The following is a 16,755-nucleotide window of genomic DNA, read 5'->3' on the forward strand; positions in this document are numbered from 1 at the left end:
AAAAGTAAGGTATTGTCCATGTAAAAACTCAAGATAAGACTAGCAAAGGTCACTTTAAGACTTGATAGTGGCTTTTTAAAAAAAAAAAAAGGTATGGTGATTTTTACATGACATGACTCTCTGTGTTTATGTTAGCCTCCAACCATAAACTGCGCTATGCTAGCAATACTAACACTGAAAGCAAATTGTTTGTTGTTTGTTGCAAATTGAAGTTTTCCTACCTGTGATGTTCACCTGCCACAGTTCTCTGAAAATAAAGTGCTCCTGTGAGATCGAATGTAAAATAAGATTAGTTAAAAGTATAACTCTTAGCACAAAATGTTCACTTACTTTTCATCATCCACGCGTGGGTACATAAAACAGTCAGTCAACATTTAAACACAAAGCTTGAGTTCAAAAATAAATTTCCCGCCAAAACCTTCTCACAGGCCTTTGGAGGCCATTTTGTCAAAGAGTGTCTGAACAGGTGTGTCTTCCTTTTATACTTCCTGGTTCAAAACTGTTTGGGCAAATCACGGGGGAGGGGATTATTTGTTGTTATTTGTTTTGTTTATTTTGTTTTTCCAAATTCATTTTGGTAAAAAAATTTAGTTCAAGTGACTGACTGCAGATTTGTGTGATACAATTGAGTATGTTCCTTCTAGATATTCAGAAAAATACACATTTGACTGGGAAGTGCCCCCCCCCCATTAATGGTTCAGTCCACCATTACCCTCTACTGCAGGCAGAACTCTTTATCTTACCTCACATGTTTTCCTTTCATTAAATATTGTAGTAATATTGTAGTAAAAGCAGCAAAAGTATGTATGATAGAAGCAGTATATTGCAGTTGTGTACATAATATGAACAACATTGCTGTGGAATAATGAAATATGTGCGCTCTATGGTCATTTATAGTGCAATAAAAAATCTAAATGGCATTGAGCCACCATTACATTAATGTTGTGCCATTCAGAGGAGGCATCAGGGCTATTCTGGGGGCCAAATTTCCTTAAAGCTATATACATGGGGGTCAGACTTCTCCTTTTACTATTATTCTGAATTTGTAATGTCAAGTAGAAGGCATATCTTAAAATATTTACTCACATCAAATGGTAATAAATAAATGACATAATTAAGCTAAAAGATGCAAATTGAAGAAAATTTAATGCAAATAAATATCTATTTTTTTAAATAATGGCTATTATTGTATTCAAAAAATAATGTACAGTTAGAGATCCCACTGTTTTTAATGATAATCTGGCTTATTATTGGCCAAATTTTTGACATTTTCAAGCATTAAAAATGACTAAAAGGACTAAAAGTGGCAAAAGAAGCATTTTAATTGTGAATGTAGTATTCTACATTGGCCACTAGGTGTTAGTAAGTTCACAAACAGGTTTTCTATGCCATTTAAATTCACTTATTGCGTCAGGTCTGGAACCAATTAACCGCAATAAAGGAGGGATGACTGTACTACTCCACAGGAAACTAAATAGATGAATAAACAAGAGTTGTGGTTGCTCACGTTCAGGGAAACACTGCCCCCTAGCGCCCCCAACTACAACTATGAAGTAACTCAATAAATCTGGGGGGGGGAATGTGAAGTACTGTATTTGCTGACTGCAAATACACCATGCCCGCTTTTGTGTGCAAAGCATGGTCTCAGTAACACTGTAAGGTAGAAGTAGGAGTGGTGAAGAACAAGAGGGAGCAGATCAACACCCCAGGTCACATCACTAGTGTCAGGAACGCTTGGCGAGCTGTCTAAACATCCTTCAGGTTACAGCCGTGCACGTATGCGTTCACGGCCGAGTGACATGCTTGTCTTCCCCCCACCCCTGCTCTCCCCCCGTCAGTGTAGACTATCCGGAATAGATGAGAGCGCAACTCTTTTCCCCTGCACCTCTCCTTCACACCAAGGGCCCCACTGCGTCCCTCCAACCTGCCTCGAGGTCCTATAATCTTTTTACAATGTGTTGAAACACAGCAATAAATCTGTTAGCTTACAATCTAATTTCCCTGGCCTTTTCCAGGAATCCTCATAAACTTTTGGCGCCCCCATTAACAGCCCTATTGAATCAGAGCGCTTAATCCGCTTCCAGGTGAGGGGTCAGAAAATGAATGCTTTGATATCCATCAGACTGACGGGAGCAGAGAAAACTGGGTGAGGGAGAGCGCTGCGGAAAAGGGCAGCGTCTCTTCCTCATAGGTCAATAGCAGCCAAGAGAGTCAGTCATTCACTTTTTCCTTCAGCGCAGCTCTCATTTTCCATTTAATATGGACATCCAATTAATGTGAGCATGTCTGGGGCAGCCTGGATCCCTGTGAATTATGGCCCATCATCTACTCGGTTATGGCGCGATGAGAGGAAGGAGGATGGAGGAGAGAAACAAGGTGAAAATGACAGGATTTTTTTGGATGGGGCATTTCTTTACCTTCAGAAAGTCATCATCAATTAACAGCAGTGAGACTGTTACATGTGCATACCACACTCAAAAAATAAATGTTTAGCCTCAACAAAAAAAAAATCAACGCAACAATTTCCATTAGTCTTCCTTAGTTATGACCACTTAATTTGAAATTGCTTTGAACCAACAAACAATATTGCATTGCACGAATTAGCTTTTCCTCTTCACTCAAAGCTTATTTTAAGTAATGCTTACTGAATAATTGTTGTCATAGGGACAAGTTTTTAAGTTTGTAACTCAAAAAAATATGTTAAGTCAACTGACTTAATCATTTTATTCAAAGTAGTTTAATTTGTTGTCTACTTAATTATAATAACAATGCACACAGCTTTTTAAGTAGCAGTAACTTTATATATATATATATATATATATATATATATATATATATATATATATATATATATATATATATCAAATTTGATAAATAAAATAAATAAATAAAATTTGAGTGTATATGACATGCTAAATTTTATTTATTTATTTATTTATTTTATTTGAGCATAACTTAAAAAATAAAGTTAGCAACTTAGAAAGGTTATCTAAATCAATTAATTACATTTTTTACATTGCATTTATGTATTAAATCAAGTGGTGTCAACAGATTTATAGTGCATGAGACCTTCCCTTCGTCTTTTCAACAGAAAATCAACCTGAGGGGAAAACTTCCCTTTGGAACTAATGGAATGAGTAGTCTTCCACTCTTTAATTCCATAGCAACACCTGATCTGTGAGGACTCATCTCCATGGAGACAGCAGAACCCATAATGTAAATCATTACATTGAGAACACTTACATGAGGTCAGACAAATGTCTCTTGTACGTACGTGTGTGTGTGTGTGTGTGTGTGTTCAAACGGTATTACACGACTAAGCCGTGAGATATTAAACCTTATTGTGGTCACAGCACTAGGGATTTGTCATTGTCATTTGTACCTCATTATCTAATTAACACTATGTGGGTCCACAGCCACACACACACACACACACATCGTGTCTACATTTTACATTACATTTTTTTTTACATTGTTTTCGGCATCCTTGTAGCGTATTATAGTGACCCATCCATGGTCTGTTGTATGTCTGTTATTGTATTTACTACTGCTGCCATTATACTCATGTGAGAGTTGAAGACATGTGTAGCTTCACTTCGTCTAAGTATGTGTTCATGTGCCTTTAAGAGCATAGTGCCAAAACAGTCCTTGTTGGCTAAAGGAGAACCCGCCCATTGTGTTCTGCATCCTGATTGGCTGTAGACCATTGTCCATCAATGTCCTTAGCACCGTTTCCTTTTGTGGTCAATAGTCACTATCAAACTAGCTAACAGTGTGAGCTGCTTGCTAACCGCCAATAAACAATAGAAGAAGGACAAGAAGCTAACCAACTAAATGAATCTTCGGTTCAAGGAGTAGGATGAGGAGAAATAGGAATATGGTTCAACAAGGATACAAAAACGCTACAGCCGAACAGGGCCTGGACGAGATACGGTCAGAGGAGTGAATACGCATGACCCACTTGTGTCTTGTGTCTAACCTAGTAGATGGATGATTACAATTCAAACGAAATTTTAACTTAGAGAGTGTGTGATGAATTGTATAAAGTGTATTGTGAGGGGTTTCACAGCCTTAAAACGTATATATTTCACTTATTGCAAGCTATTTTGGGACCCTATATCCCGCGATAAACAAGGGAACATAATTAGAACATTGAAAATGTGTTTATAATATATATTGTAACATTATTTGGACCCTGTAGACATGAAATAAAACCCCACTAGTCACATTCTATTCTGTATTTACCTAAGATTGCACAAGATATGGGATCACTTTAGGGACATAACAGAGGGCTGCGGGCTGGGAAGAACAAAGGAGCTACAAATATACCACTTCCACACAGAATGAGAGGAGAACCTTTTATTTCATTCAATCCCAGCCATTGCATGTCGGCTAGACCAGCAGTATAATGCAGTGTGTAAGGTAATGTAATCTAACGTCATGTCACATATTAAAGTCATTTCCAGAAATTGCAAATTGATATATAGTGGATACAAGTATACAAGTCAACATACTATAGTGAAGTGGAGTTATTTCTCCATGTCTCAAATATGAAGAAAAACATTCCATCATTTCCATTTGGTGATGTGTTGTTAATGTACCTTGTGAATAACAGTAGACAATAAAACATCCTTATGGAGCTCATTAAGTGAAGAGTTGAACGGCAACTGTAAGAGTCAAACGCTACATCTGGCTCCAATTGGACAGAAAGACAAAAAAGATGACAAACTAATAAGCATCTTATCAAAACATACTTTCCCCACAATTCCGGAATGTTTCAAAGGAACAAGAAAAGGTGCAGTTCATTAAAGTGTAATATCTATGAAGAGCCCTTCCTCTGCTTTCATACTGTTCTCTTTCATAATGTGGAGGAAGATGCAGGACTTACTGAAAGGATACATGAAGTATTTCCTAAATCCTGATGGTAAATGCTTTATTATTAAAAGTCTGGCGTTATCAGAACCTACCAGTACCTAGGGGAACTGAGGTGGTATATGTCTCTGCTGCAGCTGGTGATGGAGCCTATCCCAATTAAAGAAAATGTATCTCCGCTTTGTCATATAAGTGAAAAAGCACATTAGTATAAACTTCAGTCATTGCTCTTTTTTCATTCATTCATTCATTTTCTACCGCTTATCTTCACGAGGGTCATGGGTGTGCTGGAGCCTTTCCCAGCTGTCTTCGGGGTACACCCTCAACTTTGGAGTCTGCAATTAACCTAGCATGTTTTTGGAATGTGGGAGGAAATCGGAGTACCTGGAGAAACGCACGACAAAGGCACGGGGAGAACATGCAAACTCCACACAGAGATGGCCGAGGGTGGAATTGAACTCGGGTCTCCTAGGTGTGTGGCCTGCGCGCTAACCACTCTCCGCCGTGCAGCCAGCTCTTTTTTCCCCATTTAAAAAATGTTCTTTATGCAATATTCTGACTTTTTTTATATATAATTATAACAAAATTTCAAAAAATTGCAAATATATCTCTCATAATATAGACTTTTATATGGTATTTTTTTATATTTATGTATTTTTAAGATTAAGATATGCCTTTATTCGTCCCTCAGTGGGGAAATTTGTAGAATTTCCAGTTGATTCCAGTAATATTCCAGTATTTTTGTATTCTACATGTATACAATATGTATATATTTACAGTTTATGCAATTCTACTGTATGCTACTAAACTGCCATTATTTTTCCTTGTAATATTATGATGTTATTCAATTGTCTATGTTGGTGTGATTGAAAATATACACTAAATGCCCTTGAAAATCAAGAGAAAGACAACCAGACTCACTTCTACATATTTTCAATGGCATTTGTGATTTTATCTCGGAAGATCCAGACAGGAAATAAGAGAGAAGGGAGAGTGGTATGAATTTCCTGTTGGACTTGTGCTGGTATGCATAAATCACGGCAAACCCTCCATGAATTACTTACACTCTATTTATGTATGTTGTTCTCAATACAGTTTATAGTCTAATTTGAGCCAAGCCTATAATTGACATGTATTGAGCAGGCATATACAATATAAAAAGCCGGAGGATGCCCCTTAGGATACATATTGGTCATCTGCAATCTGCAATGCATGTCTAGATGATTTGCTACCATGCAAAAATCCTCACAATTATATAATGATAACACAAATAGTCAATGACTTAAGGATAACTAATTGTGTGTTTGCCCCCCCATAGATGTTTTGGTTGATGGCAGCCTTGTTTTTCAACCAACCTTGTTCAAATTTGACACACACCTGCCTGTCAGCCCCCTAAAAGTGGTCTTTGTACGGTCTTTGTAGCTGCGAGAGAAATTTCAAGTCGGAGGGTGAAACTTTAGGAGCTACGATACATGAGTGGAGTAGTGAGCTTGATAACAGCGCCACCTTGTCGTGTATTGGTCAGAAAAATAATAGCACGAGCAACACAGCAGGGGTGCATTTCTTGCCAACTTTTCATCCTTATGAGTGCAGCGGTTGAGGAACAGAAGAATTCCATTAAATAAATGCTGTACATGCATTCATTCATTCATTCATTCATTCATTTTCTACCGCTTATCCTCACGAGGGTCACAGGGGGTGTTGGAGCCTATCCCAGCTGTCTTCGGGCGAGAGGCGGGGTACATCCTGGACTGGTGGCCAGCCAATCACAGGGCACATATAGACAAACAACCATTCACACTCACATTCATACCTATGGGAAATTTGGAGTGGCCAATTAACGTAGCATGTTTTTGGAATGTGGGAGGAAACCGGAGTACCCGAAGAAAACCCACGCATGCACGGGGAGAACATGCAAACTCCACACAGAAATGGACGAGGGTGGAATCGAACTCGGGTCTCCTAGCTGTGAGGTCTGCGCTCTAACCACACGACCGCTGTGCACCCCCAGACTTTTATTATTTTCTCAATATTGATGTCTTGTGGCAACAGGGCGGTCTAGTGGTTAGCGCACAGCTATAGGTATGAATGTGAGTGTGAATGGTTGTTTGTCTATATGTGCCCTGTGATTGGCTGGCCACCAGTCCAGGGTGTACCCCACCTCTCGCCCGAAGACAGCTGGGATAGTCTCCAGCACCCCCCGCGACCCTCGTGAGGAAAAAGCGGTAGAAAATGAATGAATGATGTCTTGTGCACGAGGAGAACATGCAGACTCCACACAGAAATGGAGGGTGGAATTGAACTCAAGTCTCCTAACTGTGAGGCGTACATGCGAACCACTCCACCGCCGTGCAGCCGCTGTACATGCAATCATGTCAAAAAATGACATATAGCAGATTATATGTTTATAGAAGCTTTTAGATCACAGAAAAACGGCAGATGAGTAACTAATTTTGAGAAAAATGAAAAGTTAGCTTCCTTCACAAGTATTCTGGCCTTGAAGGAAACACGGAAACACTAATGTGTGTGTGTGTGTGTGTGTGTGCACAAACTTGACTGTAGTTGTGTTTTAAAAGACCTAATGTTTCCTGACACCCCACAGTTAAAGTATCATAGAAGCAGCATGATCGCCCCTGGCTAGTGGGAAAGAGACTGCCTGGGGCCTTTTGCTCTGGGCAAGTGTGTGTGTGTGTGTGTGTGTGTGTGTGTGTGTGCGTGTGTGTGAGTGTGGTGCTTTTCAACATGCAATATTCTCTGTGTCATCGGCTTAAACAGCTAAACAGGATGTTCAGGGGAGAGACGAAGAGGAGGAGGATGGGGGAGGACGAAGCCGACAGCTCTGGGTGGACACAAAGCATTACAGCCCGCCACTGTGTCCGACTCCTCCTTTAATGAAGGAGCAAATTAAGAGCAGGGATGAAAGGAGATGAAGAAATCCTTGCGATAAGTCGGCTCTCGTTATCTGGTTAGGCTTCCCTCTCTGTCTTTTTTTTTTTTTTTCCTCTCACCCGCTCGTTTGCCTGTGCCCGCCGAGCATGCTGGGTTCTCCATTAGCAGCGACGCCGTAGAGCTTTTGGTGCGTGGTGTTGAAACTCGTTTGTTATTCCTGAAATAATCGAGCTGGTTTATAATATTCTCTGCTAAATTATTCAAGCGGTTCAGGCTCAGAAGTTTGAGCAAATTGCTGCTTTTTTTTTCCCTTTTGCACTGTGTTAATCATTGAAGTCAGACCGCCAACGACTGCGGGCCTGCGCTTACGGTCTGCTCGTGTCTTATTAACGTTGCACATTTTTGCCTTTTTTACTAGAATTAGATGCAGACCACAGCGATGCCAGCTATGATATGATGATTATGTTTTGGACTGCGGTTGTTTGTGTGTTTTGGTCCTCAAGAAAAAATTGGACTAGAGCTTTGATTTGACCCAAAAATGAACTAATGTGCGATATTGGCTTTTTTGCTGAAAACCGTCTCTCAACTTTCAATTTTCGATACCGATATCAGCCAATATTGATATGTGACATATATCCTGTGGTGGAATAAACACATCTGTGGTGCATACAGCGTTTTTTTATTTTTTATTTACGGGACAAAATCCGATACTGACCGATATCACATTTTTGTACTGATATCGAGCTGATAATTATCGGTACTGATAGGTTATCAACCGAAGGTCGAGGGCTGATACTGGCACACGGGGGCATGATACTGGGCCTGATACCAGAAAAACCATGTACTGATCTTATTATCACATACTATTTAATCATGAGCTTATTATCACGTACTATTTAATCAAAAGACCATTTTGTTTCCAGACAAACGCTGTGTGTTCACGCTCGTGCGCTGTTCTCTGATTGGTTGTTTCACGGGCACGATACCAGAGCAGCGCACTCTGAGTGGACAGCTATGGGGGCTGATACTGGACATGGTTAAACTCTATATTTTATCAGTATCACTGCCCTGGGCTTTGACACAGTATCATTTCGGCCTTTTCCCGTATCATTCATGGGCGCATTCTAGGGTACAGGGCTAATTCATACTGTAGTATGTAATAATGATAATTATTACATCCCTACTTTTTAGGACTGTGGATCTTCATTGATTTTTTTTTGACTATGAAAAATTTTAAAGGATTTTGTATTAAATAGCAAAAAAGAACAAAACAAATGTACAGGTTTAAAAAAATACGTACATAAAAAATAAGTACCGCAATTTACAGAGACTTAAAAAAAAAAAGCATGTCCACATCCTAAAATGGCATATGGCACGCACAAGTCTGTGAGGATCAGGCAGAATTTCATGACCTATAGACAGAGAAATATACACACAGGTACAATACGAGTACAAAATTTCAACAAAACAATTTCAACTTTTGTTCCTAGCAAAGTACTTCATTGGACAGTTCATTGGGAGCTCCCTCTGGTGGTTCTGTTGTTCTGTATTTCAAACTTGTATTGGCAGTTATCTTATCTTTTGAGTGTAAAGTCGCTGTGTGATGATTTTAGCATTCTTTCTAAGATGACACCGTGAGTCAGACTGTTACAATGAGTAATCATCTCGGCCATCTTTCAATTGGGTTGACAAGCTTGTTGTGAGTTGCCTTACAACCGCTGACCAAAAAAGAGCTACCATTTACTCACTGACTCGCAAGCTGAATAGTGTTAAAGGATCTGCAGTCAAGAAGATGTCGCGTTTAGAAAAAAATAGTAGCTTTTACAGTGGAAATTACGGTAAATGTCATTGATGGACACAAACTAAACACAGCACATTTTCAGCACGTTTTGATTGATAATACAATTGTATCATTTCAGCAACTAATATATTCCCAATTTAGCCAAGTTCCTATGACTGTGATATCAGTTGTGTTTTCGCTTAAGTCACAAATCATACCTAAACACATGGATGACATATAAAATGCAGTCATAATAAGATTAAATACAACAAACTAAATTACTTTTAAGGCCTGCACGGCGACCGTGTGGTTAGTACGTAGGCCTCACAGGCCTTAAATTCCACCCTGAGTCATGTCTGTGTGGAGTTTGCATGTTTTCCTCGTACATGTGTGGGTTTCCTCCCACATTCCAAAAACATGCGAGGTTAATTGGTGACTCCAAATTGTCCATATGTATGAATGTGAGTGTGAATGGTTGTTTGTCTATATGTGCCCTGTGATTGGCTGGCAACCAGTCCAGGGTGTACCCCGCCTCTTGCCCGAAGACAGCTGGGATAGGCTCCAGCACCCCCGCGACCCTCGTAAGGAAAAAGCGGTAGAAAATGAATGAATGAATGAATAATGATATAAACTGAAAACACTGAAATGAGTCTACAGTTGTGCGAGTTAGCTGCACTGCAGCATAAAGTGAAGATTTGCCTTATTTGCACTTTGTGATTTGTTTTGAAATGTAAAATGCTTCACAAAAACATATTTTTTATGTCTACTTGCATAGTATAGGCCTGTCACTGCCCAGAGTGAGAAGAAAGAATCTTGAGCACGCGCTAGTAGTGTATCATGGTGTCTAGTCAGAGCCCACTCAGCAGATTAAGTCATTTCACACTCGTCTGTGAGTGAAATGGGAGCCCGACGATAGCGTCCCGCTCTCTGTCAGTGGAGCTTTTGATCTTCCCAAGCGGCACAGAAACCATCCTCTGTCCGAGTTTTTACAGCGAATCAGTGCCGGACCATTGGAATTATTTTGTGTGTGTGGTGCTGAAAAGCTGCACATCCAAAGAGTTCAAAGCTGGAGAGCCCAGATGGGATGAGGGAACGACTCGGGAGGGATGCCATTAATGTTTGACTGTCCGTGTTCCGGCATGTCATGTCAAATCACAGAGCGAGAAAGGAGTCTTTAAGATGAGCGGGTCGTGGTGTGAAGGACATTCATCTGCATTCTCAGCTATTTCATGCGGAGAAAAGTGCAGCTAGAGAAACAAGTAGGATTGAAGTAGGATTCCATAATAATAAATGAAATATTTTCATTAGTAGAGCATAGAAACCCTGTTAATGACTTATTATTAGAGCCCTTGAGATAAAATAACACCCTTATAGTCACCTTTATACTTGTGTTACCCAATAAATTTATAATTAGAGTACATTTAAGAAATCAATAATGAGAAAATACACAGCGGTCATGTGGTTAGCGCACAGACCTCACAGCTAGGAGACCGGGGTTCAATTCCATCCTCGGCCATCTCTGTGTGGAGTTTGCATGTTCTCCCCATGCATGCGTGGGTTTTCTCCGGGTACTCCGGTTTCCTACCACATTCCAGAAACATGCTAGGTTAATTGGCCACTCCAAATTGTCCATAGATATGAATGTGAGTGTGAATGGTTGTTTGTCTATATGTGCTTTTGAGTATGTTCAATGCAATTTTGTTGGCAGAATCTTAAGAATATTGACAGCTAAGACTAATCATTTAAACTCCTTTAAACTGACATTTTCTGTGTGCATATAAGCTAAGCACTGATAATATTTCGACCTAAAACAATAAATGTTCATGTAGTGTGTGGAAACATGCAAAGCCATGAATCATAACTCCTATCATTAGGTTAAGCACCAGCCAACCCCAAAGGCACCGCACACTCTCCGTGGAGAAACTGCACTTTAAATGAGCCTGATTGTTATTATTGTCCTCCAAATGAGAGTGATTAGTAGTGATGTCTAAATTATTGCTTCGCCGATTATTCCTCCTTTTATTATTATTATTATTGTGGCGGCTTTATGAGGGGCAGCCTTGTCCTCGCTTTGCATACTTTTAATTCCACTGGCTGCCTCGTTTACTAACCACATGCTGTCTGTCACACATGCAGAACGTATACACCCACACTTACATGGATCTGAGCTAACCTGGTTAATGGAGCAGACGGATCCTATTTCCTGGATTGCCTCATACAAAAATAAATGAATTATCGATACTATAATAGAATGATTATCGGCACAGTTAATGAAATTTGAGCAGCAGGCATGAAAAAGTTCAATCCATATATATGAAGCAAAGCATGTAGTGTTGACATTTCTATGGTAGACAATAATCCACTGGATTTGAACTCTATCTTTTGTGACACCAGTCCTGGAACTTTTTTGACACACCTCATATGTATGTAGTATTCTGGTCACTAGGAATCACTTGTGACACAAAACATTGGTGAGATCTTATCCTCCTATTCCGTGTGGAAGTGGTACGTTTTTGGCTTTTTATTTTGTCTTTTTTGCCCACTCTGTTTGAACCCCTTTCTTAAGTTAAGAATAAATAAACTGAAGGCATATTAGCAATGTGGTTTTGTTTGTTTCTTTCTGCTTTTTCCTGATTTCTGAGTCGCCACAGCGACATATTCCGGATGCCCTTCCTGACGAATACCAATGATGCTTACAGTGGAGATTCGAATGTGGTGTAAACAAAAAATAATATGAGTGTAAAGGTGACTATAGGGGTGTTATTTCATGTGTACAGCACTCTAATAATGGTTAAAACTTATTAGAAAGTCATGAACATGTTTTCTATGCTCTAACTATGAAAATATTGAATTTATTAACTTTGAATCCTACTTTACGTAAATTCGCTTATCATAGCCGGGTCTGGAACCATTCATTAATTCATTAATTCATTTTCTAACGTTTATCCTCACGAGGGTCGCGGGGGTTGGCGAGAGGCGGGGTACACCCTGGACTGGTCGCCAGCCAATCACAGGGCACATATAGACAAACAACCATTCACACTCACATTCATACCTATGGACAATTTGGAGTTGCCAATTAACCTAGCATGTTTTTGGAATGTGGGAGGAAACCGGAGTACCCGGAGAAAACCCAGGCATGCACGGGGAGAACATGCAAACTCCACCCACTGGAACCAATTAACCACAATGAACGAGGGACGACTGCACATGATGTCATATATCGCATACAACAGGACACAAACATTAGCATAGCTTTGTGCGCTAAAGTGCTAACATTACAGTCATGTTTTAACAGCAACATCATGCTAGGTTAGTCAATTAGCTGAAGAAAACATGGTGAAACATGACTGACGGATAGTTCAGACTTTATTTTAAGATGTGTAGCGAAGCCTTTTTTTCACAGCTGTCCTCCATGAATTGTATTACAATGTTTATACATATTAATGATGAAAGTGGCGGCACGGCGGTCGAGTGGTTAGCGCACAGACCTCACAGCTAGGAGACCAGGGTTCAATTCCACCCTCGGCCATCTCTGTGTGGAGTTTGCATGTTCTCTCCGTGCATGCGTGGGTTTTCTCCGGGTACTCCGGTTTCCTCCCACATTCCAAAAACATGCTAGGTTAATTGGCGACTCCAAATTGTCCATAGGTATGAATGTGAGTGTGAATGGTTGTTTGTCTATACGTATGTGCCCTGTGATTGGCTGGCCACCAGTCCAGACCATTCAGCCATAAGTTGCTGAGCATTTTGAGTTGAATTTCAGGAAACGTAGTTGGTGCCGTGTGTAAACATCTGTCAATGCATTAGAGCATGTGTGTAGTGTGTAGGTTGTGCGTGTGTTTGCTTGTCAGAGCAGCTGTCAGATCCAGTCGGCGATTGGTGGAAATGACAGGCATCTAAAAAGTGCCGTGGGAGGAGAAAGGAGGAGGTGCGCTGCCGGGACTGTCATTCACTGCCAATCAAGCGACCAGCTCAGCCGACAAATCATCATCTGGGCCCCACACACACACACACACACACACACGCTAATCCATAAATCTCCATACATAGTCCTTGTAACCCGTTCCTTTAGAAAGATACAAACGTGGATATTGTCACACACATGCACATATGCTGATGTAGTGACAGAATCCACATGCATATTTTCTGGTTTGACGTTCTGGGCTGCTCTGTATACACACACACACACACACACACAGTCACCAGTCTTTACACAGACAGGCATTCAGTCTGACAGAGTAATTATGACGTCCCACTCTGAGGGAGCCCACGGCTGAGAGGTGAGAGTTATTGATCCCACACAGGAGGAAATTTATCAATGTCCAAACGTTCAGCTCTGACAGGAACCCAATCCACTTAGAGCACTATGTTCTAAACCAGACCTGGGCAAATTAAGGCCCGCGGGCCACATCCGGCCCTTTGTACGTCCCTGTCCGGCCCGCGTGAGGCCAATCATAAACACCATAAATTAAACTTTTTTTTTAACTTTTATTTTGAAATTTTATTTTGAAAAGCGTTACGTCGCTACGTATGCACGTCGTAGACGTAGCACCTTCACTCGCGTATACACGTGTGTGAGTGAAGGTGATGCTGTTCGCGAGGTTATCCCCAAGATGTCGGCACACCCCAAGAAAAGAAAAGTTGATAACGAATGCCGTATTTTCAACAAAACATGGACTTCCAAATATTTCTTTACAGAAAGTAAAGGCAAAGCAGTGTGCTTAGTCTGTGGTACACAGGTTGCTGTGTTTAAAGAATATAATTTGAATCGCCACTACACCACCAAGCATGAAGATAAATACAGAAATCTGTCTGGTGAAGAGCGTGCAAGGGAGTCTGATGCATTGCTTGCAAAACTACAAACCCAACAAGGATTTTTCACTAAACTTCACACTCCCAGAGATGCAGCCGTCAGGACAAGTTATGTCATTTCTCACAAAATCGGCAGAAAAAGTAAGGCGTTTTCCGACGGAGAGTTTATTAAGGAGTGTTTATTGGACTCTGCTGCGCTGATGTGCCCAGAGAAAAAAGGCGCATTTGAGAACGTTTCACTCTCCCGACGCACTGTAACGAGGCGGATTGAGGACATCGCGGGGAACTTAGAGCTATTCAAAATATTTAATTTAAGTATTTTACAATGAAAGAAAGTTGGTGGCCCTCTGACACAATTCAGGCTTCTCATGCGGCCCCTGATAAAAATTAATTGCCCACCCCTGTTCTAAACCGTTCTTGGTTTTTTTTTTTGTAAAAAAAAATAAAAAAACTTTGAAAGAAAAGCGTCCGGTGGAACTTAGAGGATGTTATTTCTACGGAATGATGTTGATGTTCAATATGTCCTCATCACTTGGGTTCTCTAATGTGGTTTGATTTTACATGAAATGAGTCAATATTGACACAAATGAGTCATTATATCGTAAAACCTGAAACAATTGTCATTTGATATGAAAATAATAACATACCTGATGCACATATTGTACTGTAACTCTTGCGAGCTAGCTGCTAGCTGCTAAATTTGGCATCATTTCGTCATTTTCTTCCATGTATGATGACCTACTGGAAACTACACTTGAACACCTCATGATAGCGTGACTAGCCCCTCCTCCTTTGTTAACATGTAAAGTAATCCCTCGTTTAGTGTGGTTAATTGGTTGAAATAGTGAATTTTATATAGTTATGGCATTGGAAACCTGTTTCCAATCTTCCAAATATATTTTTAGAGCATTATTAGAGCTCTCTAAACATGAAATAACACCCCTATAGTCATTTTGATAGTGATATAACCCAATATAGTTGACATAATCAGAGAAAATTAGCAATTGAAGACATGGATAGTAGGGTGTTAGTAGGGGAGCACAATGGGTGTGGGACAGGAAGTGACGTCAGCGATTTAGCTTGTGGGTTACGGCAGCAAAAGTAGCCCGTGTTATTATGGTCAGGTGAGACAAGTCACATGAATAATAGAGGAAGACTAACTGGCAGAAAATGAAACGCATTAATATTTATTTTATGCTTTGCTGAATGAATGAAGTAACCAAGTGCCAGTGCCAAGATGGAGGATTATATAACCAAGCTCTGACATATTTTTACAGCAAAAAGAAACCACACTGGAGAGGAATAAGTTATGCTCATTTTACGGCCCTTTGTATCGAGTTATGGACTCCTATAGAGCAGCTACACACAATAAACCCAGCTGTACTTCCTTGGATTTCCAAAATGATCTGTTTTAATTTAGTCCACCCAAGACCCGCCTTCCGGAACATCCACTCCACTGTGATTGGTCCCACTCAGTTTGTGTACCCGGTGTACACTCAGTTTGTTCAACACCAGAATACAATATTCTAACTTCATTTATAGGTCAGAAAAGTGGAAAAAGCATATTTGGTCCCTTTTGAGGGGATTAGCAAAGGAAAGTACAGTAAGAAGTAAAAGTGTGATGATGACCATAGAACTATACAGGAAAGTATTATTTTCAACTTAAAAGCATAGAAATGAGTTGATGTTTATTATGAACAAATAAAAAAGTGTTATGAGCCAGCAACTGCACTTTTTTGGAATTTTACCTATCATTCATGTGAAACATGAACATATGTTTTTTTACTTTTTCGGTGCAATTTTAAAACCGGAGTACCCGGAGAAAACCCACGCATGCAAACTCCACACACTCGTCCACCGTGCAGCCGGGTAGGTAGTGTTTTCTTCATTCATTCATTCATTTTCTACCGCTTTTTCCTCACAAGGGTCGCTGGGGTGCTGGAGCCTATCCCAGCTGTCTTCGGGCGAGAGGTGGGGTACACCCTGGGCTGGTCGCCAGCCAATCACAGGGCACATATAGACAAACAACCATTCACACTCACATTCATATCTATGGACAATTTCGAGTGGCTAAATAACCTAGCATGTTTTTGGAATGTGGGAGGAAACCGGAGTACCCGGAGAAAACCCACGCATGCAAACTCCACACACTCATCCACCGTGCAGCCGGGTAGGTAGTGTTTTAAATCATCAAAATACGGCAAGATACTGTGAGTACTACGTTATCATCACTGTACGTTGTTGTACGTTGAGTTGAAGAAGTTATCTCCAAACAAATTTCGGCGATGAAAGCACCCACACAATAACGTGTGTGTGTGTGTGTGTGTGTGCATCATTCGTCTTAACTTCCATCGACCTGCACGTCATACGAGCACCTGTGGACATCTCCCCGCCCCTCC

This window comes from Doryrhamphus excisus, chromosome 19 (assembly GCF_030265055.1).
Source record: "Doryrhamphus excisus isolate RoL2022-K1 chromosome 19, RoL_Dexc_1.0, whole genome shotgun sequence".
Classification (NCBI taxonomy): Eukaryota; Metazoa; Chordata; class Actinopteri; order Syngnathiformes; family Syngnathidae; genus Doryrhamphus; species Doryrhamphus excisus.